A 6926-nucleotide genomic window follows, 5' to 3' on the forward strand; every position below is an offset into this window, starting at 1 on the left:
GTTACCGAGAGCCTGGGTCCGATATATACCCTCTTACTTCAGAAAAGGGGCACTATGGAAGTTCCTTTCTCAACTATGATCTGACAAATTCTATACGGGACCAGATTGGCTGGAAATGTTAATTATATGCCTCAAAATTTGGTCAAAGATTTGAAAGATTGCATATTGGCCTTGGTTTTGGAAAGAACCAATTGGAACCAAGTGAAAAAGGAAAGGAAATTTTGTCTAGTGCCGTGTAACCCATTTTTTCCTTTTCTTTTACGTGTTTTTCAATAATTTCCATCTTTTGCCTATTTTTAGGGTTTGACTCATGTATTATAAATATATGGCTCCTCTTTGAGTTTAGAAGAAGCCAATATTGCTGTGGCGTTGTATTCTTTCTACATTGTCAATTAATAATACATCTTATCTCTGCGTTAATTCCTTTTTTTTCTTCTTTACTTTATACCTTGATATACTTTTATATTGTTGCAATTCTTAATACTTCATATCGCGTCACTAACTTCATTCTTTACAGCCCCTCGGTTCCAACAAGTGGTATCAAAGCTTGAATCTTTTGTGAATTAGTTGAAATTTTTTAGAGATGGCTGCCATGAAGTTTGATATTCCGCTGCTGGATCGCAATACAAGGTTTTCGTTGTGGCAAGTAAAGATGAGGGCTATTTTTTCGCAATTGGATTTGGACGATGTTTGCTGAGTTCTGAGAAGATGCCAACTAATTAGACAATGGAAGGATCGGAAGGCTTTGTCATTGATTCATCTTCATCTATCCAATAATATTCTGTAGGATGTCTTGAAGGAGAAAACTGCTGCTGCTTTGTGGTTGAAACTGGAGCAGTTGTGCATGATCGAGAGTCTTACTAGCAAACTGGCTCTAAAGCAGAAGTTGCATTCTCATCGCATGGCAGAAGGAGGGTCGTTGGAAGACCATATTGCTGTGTTTAAGGAGATTGTCGCAGATTTAGAGACGTTAGATGTTAAATACGATGAAGAGGTTCTGGCCTTGATCCTGTTATGTTCGCTGCTTGGTTCTTATGCGTCGTTTCGAAACACCATTCTGTACAGTCGGGATACTTTGACTATAGACGATGTATATGATGCTTTACATTCGAAGGAGAAGTTGAAGCATTTGGTTGGAGCTACATCAAGGGATGGGGAAGCTCTTGTATCTCCTGATGATTGACGGAGGGGCAGATTTAGGGAAAACACTTGAAGAAGGATTGTGAGAAGTTGCAGGCTAAAGATGATTTAGCTGCAAATCGTAGTGGGCAATTATGGAATTCAGACGAGACTAATGTGATCGAGGATTTTTCGGATGGCGGAGATGTGATGTTGACTGTGATTTCTGACGTGGAATCTAAGCTTGACGAGGAATGGATTCTTGATTCGGCATGTTCGCACCATATGTGTTCCAATAGGAATTTATTTCAGACATATGAGGCTGTTTAGCAAGGTGGAGTTGTAATGGGGAACAACGAGTCTTGCCGTATTGCTGGAATCGGTCGAGTCAGATTGCGGTTACAGGATGGGACGGTCAGAACACTTGGCCAAGTTCGACATGTTCTAGATCTAAAGAGGAATCTCATCTCGCTGAGTACCCTGGATGCAAAATGCTATAAATTCTCTGGTGAAGGTGGAGTCTTAAAGGTCCGAAGAGGTGTCCGGGTTGTACTGGAGAGACGGAAGAGATCCCAGTTGTACATATTGCAGGGAAGCGTAGAACCAGTTTTGAGACATCGTGACAAGTTCGGTACCGTGATGGATATACAGTTTGGTATAGTACCTCTTGTGACGGGCTCTGGATCGGTTCAGAACATTGCTAGGGAGAGCGTTGGTGATTCCGCTTTGTCACCAATTTCAGCGGATGCATTGTGTTCAAATGTCAAGTGTGGACTCATGGAGCGTAGGTACAATGGTGTTATTGATGTCTGTGATGCTTTTGGAATCGTTAAAGGTAACAGTTCTGATAAGGGGCCTTCTGATCAAGCACTTGGTTTGGTGTCTGCTACATGGTGTGCTTCAAACCTATTTGGTCAACAGTAATTCCTTGGTAGAATTTTGGGAACCCGAGATTTGGGTTCAGGTGTCGCTTGTGGATGCCTTGCAGAGAAAGATGGGTTTGGTGATGGAGAGTATTGGTTACTATGTTGAGGAAATTGGTTATTTCAATGTAGATGGATTTGAAATCTTGGAGTTTCGTTCGTTGCACCAAAATTTTGAGTCAAGATGGAGATTATTAATTAAATGCCTCAAAATTTGGTCAAAGATTTGGAAGATTGCATATTGACCTTGGTTTTGGAAAGAACCAATTGGAACCAAATGAAAAAGGAAAGGAAATTTTTCTTATGCCGTGTAACCCCTTTTTTCCTTTTCTTTTACGTGTTTTTCAATAATTTCCATCTTTTACCTATTTTTAGGGTTTGACTCATGTACTATAAATATACGGCTCCTCTTTCAGTTTAGAAGAAGCCAATATTGCTGTGGTGTTATATTCTCTCCACATTGTCAATTAATAATACATCTTGCCTTTTGCGTTAATTCCTCTTTATTCTTCTTTACTTTATACCTTGATATATTTTTATATTGTTGCAATCCTTAATACTTCATATCGCGTCATTAACTTCATTCTTCACAACCCCTCGGTCCCAAAAGGAAAGGCATTTCTGCATTCCTTAAGTCTCACACCAGTAACAACGATGATTTTGTACACAGCAATTAAAGGTAAGTATGGCCAAGAAAAATACTATACTGTGAAAAAGAATAGCTCTAATGAAGAAAATGATTGAGCCTGCATAGAAAAAATTAGGGAGTATACGTTTAACATTGTTCTTTTGATCTGTAATCAATCTATGGACCAACAATAGATGCTTGACTTTTAGTATTGAAACTTAGGCCTAATTATTGCCCATGCACCTAGTAAAGCTAACTATCACTGAATGTGTGATGTTTTGTTGATTTTGCTTTGTTATGATTGTGTTCATTGCACCATTTTCTGGAAGTTCTCTACGCAAGTGCTAAATTGGAATTCGCCACCACTGAAAGCTCATTTCCTAGATGATGGATGTGCCATGCTTGCCAAATTGGACGGCCACCATCACCTCTTGTGAATTCCGGTATGACACATTATCAGTGCCTACAAACTAGAGTTGGTGCGGTTCATCGTGATGCAATGTCTATTGATTTAGAAGATAAATGAATAGGATGATGAAAAGGATTCATGCAGCCAACTTGAAATTTTTAGAAGCAATATAACATGCCACGAATAACTGAATATTTTGTTCTATGTTTTAAGTGTAGGGCTAGTTATGCTTGTTAGTGTCATCCCTCGTGATGACAGTTGGAGTAGAAAGAATTTGTGTTCATTTTATCTATGCTCTTAGAAATGTTTGTGTCTGTTATTTTAACACCAAAAGTAACCTTTTCATTAAGTCAATCATTGCGAATCGCAGATGCAAGAAAACACGCACATACGATGAGTCCAATGAATTACATCGTCAACATAAAAAGCAAATGAAGCAAGTTCGTGGGCTGCCTTATCCTTATTTCTGGGAACATAGGAAAAAGATTAGAACCGGCGTCTACTATTAATATTGTGTTAAGTTGAGGAGCTTAATTAATACCGATCCTAATTATTGAAATTTAGCGGAGTTGGTTGCAAAATTCGATTTTGCACAAATTTATTTTATAAATAAGGAACTTGCCCTCTATCAATTTTCCATCCTACCCTTCATGGGAATCGACATGGAAAACTCTTCTAAGGATACGAGTATGGACCTATGCTTTAGTTAGATCTTACCAGTAACTCTTCTATGTCACATTGTGAAGGATCAATGAACATTACTAAGCGGTATTAAAGAGGACAAAAAAATAATAATAATAATAAATAGAAAGAATAGAGAGGCGTGTTTAAAGTGAACTGATGGCAAAAGAGATACTTGTTTGGTGTTAGTTATGACAAATTTGTAAAGAAATGATTTTTTTTTATTTATTTATTATTATTATTATTATTTGCCTGTTAGAGAGTGTCTTTGTCGAATTCATTTTCTCATTGTTAACCTTACAAGTTGAATTTTTTAAATAATTGCTGTAATCATGAACTTAGATATTGGTCTACCATACTGAATTCTATTCTAATCAAGAATTTAATGAACCATTGAAAATGTAAGCAATTTTCAAATATTAGCAAGACGTGTGCAAACCAATAATCGGTAAGGTCATATCAAGTGGAGTAGATTGGATCTTATTATTTTACAATAACTCAATTTTACAATATTTGTTACTGAAATTTATATTTTTTTTTATTTCAAATTAAGAATATTACAAGAAATTGAGGAAAACATCCTGTGCCCACAACTTTCTATTTTTTTGTAAATCACGAAAGCATTATGTAAGTCAAATTTACATATTTTTCTCCTCCTTGCAACTTGGAGCACTTTAATGTTAACTTCATTTAGCGGCTAGTCCCCGCTCAATGGACATTATTTTGGAGAAAAAATGATTTTTTCGAATAGTGGCTTTTTAGATAATGTGTCGTTAAAATGTAGAAAGTTTTGATTTTCATGCAAAATATTTTATTATGTAAATGTATGATTGAAATTAAGTATGAGAATTAAAGAATTCTAATTGAAAGAGAGACGAACTTAGGCTTAATAATTATAATAATTAATGACTTATTTGACATATCAAATTGAATATACTTAAGAAAGAGAAATATGTAATATATTTATTGGATAATTGTAGTTGCGTCTTCAAACCTTTCAAAACATTGTAAATTTCTTTTCTAACTTTTTATTTGTTGTACTCGTAATCCCAAACCTTTCAAGTGTGTGCATTTGGAGTTCAAATGAAAGAAACCCATCCATATTTTTGTTAGTTGACTGTAAAATTGGATTTTACAATATTTTTAATATTTTTATTAAGAGCAAAATGGTAACTTTCTATTTACCACATTAAATATTTAAAGTAATTAAATCTAAAAAGAAAAAAGAAATAAAATAAAATCGACCGTCACCACCGGCCACCAACCACCGCCATCCACCCCAATTGCTTGTCTTATTAAGCCCTATGTCTCAAACACACACTAATAGTTTATTCCTAAAATTCGATTGTATAACAGTAAACACTTTTTCACTGTATATTTTTGCCATTGTGTGCTCTAATATTATCAAATATGCACCCCTTGCTAAAATACTACACCAAATTATATGTTGTCGCATGTGAAACGGTTGGTGTGATGTCTAATATATATTTATAATTTTGCTTATTCCCTTTGGATCTTATTTTCGAATTGGTAAATTTTTATTTTTATTTTTGAGAAATATTTTATTTAAAGGGATATAAAATAAAAGTACTATAGTAATTGAATATAATTCGACTTAATAGTGAAGGCAAAAAATAATTTAAGAATTGCATAATTGTTTTTTATCAATTAAAAGAAGCATTTTATGGGCAATAAATTGTTTCCACCACTATCAATTACTTCAAGATGTAGATATATTACAGAAATGGTCTCCCATGTTTAGCTCTTGTTGAAATCCTGTCCATAACCTTTATCTGTAACATTTTTCTACCATCAACCTTTGAATAATTACCATGATTCCCCCTAAATGACAATTTTACCCTTCTTTGTTTAAATTAACAAGCTAAAATGTTATATAAAAAAGGCAATTCTGTCATTGTAAAGTAAATTGGAAAAAAAATACGAGAATGAAAAAAACAAAGAAAAATGAATTTGTCTTCCACCCAGTCTACCACAATTGATACAATTGCGTGGAAGGTGGCACATCAATATTAATTGACGATCATTTTTCAATGGTCAATGGTATAATTTTTCCGCATGGCATACCATACCAAAATGATTTCGACGAGACAAATACAATCGGGCAATATTCTTCATTATTCCAACCAAAGTGAGCATGATTCTTTTTCCTAGCGAGTTTTCCAATCAAAACGTTCTCCATTCTTCTTTTTTTTTTCTTTTTTTTTTGGGAGTGATTCAAAAGCCGAATCCAACTTTTTTTTCTTCTTGTGTGTGTAGAATATGAATATGAACTCAAAATGTTCACATATTTTACCGAAAATTTTGCTTATCAATTTCAAGTTTGATTTTTTTTTTTTTTTTTTTTTTTTTTTTTTTTTTTTTTTTTTTTTTTTTTTTTTTTTTCTATCTTTTTTTTTTTTTTTTTTTTTTTTTTTGAAATCCATAGAATGCATTGGAGATGAATTTTAGACTTGATTGTTAAATTAACATTGATACCACATAAACATATATATATATTAATCTTTTCAATTAGGTAAAATTATATTATTAACAAATGACTTTCGGTTGGTGGCGATGGTGCAATTATTTAGGGTGGAGTGTGTAGAAGAATATCAATTTTATTTATTGTTTTTTTAAAAACAAGAGTAGAATTTTCCTTTTAATAACATTGTTTAGCTTGTTAATAAACGAGGAGGGTAAAATGGAACAAAACCGCTAATTACTCAAAAGTCAAGGATGGAAATCTTACAAAATAAAGGTTGGGGACAATATTGCTACGAATGTCAAAGGTTGGGGACTACTACTGTAACTTACCCAAAATTTACATTGCGGATAATTTTGTCCTTGGTCCCAATTGATTGTCACCATTGCAAGCTTCTTTTCAAAAAATAAACAATTCGATTTCAACATTTCACTATAGTGGAGAATCTCCCAAAGACGAACACCATTCAATTTCTCGCTAAATTATCACGCGATCCTTAAAAAATCAACCAAAAATTAAAATCTAATTTCATAAAGTTAAACATAAAATAATCACCTATCCCCCTTTATGCATTCCCAAACATAGAAGTTTTGATTCTTATACTGCAATTTGTTATGTAGTTCCATTGTAAGAAGACGATGATTGAAGTTTTATTGTGGAATTTAAGATAAGTTTAGCAATCGA

This window comes from Olea europaea, chromosome 10 (genome assembly GCF_002742605.1).
Source record: "Olea europaea var. sylvestris chromosome 10, O_europaea_v1, whole genome shotgun sequence".
In the NCBI taxonomy this organism is placed as follows: Eukaryota; Viridiplantae; Streptophyta; class Magnoliopsida; order Lamiales; family Oleaceae; genus Olea; species Olea europaea.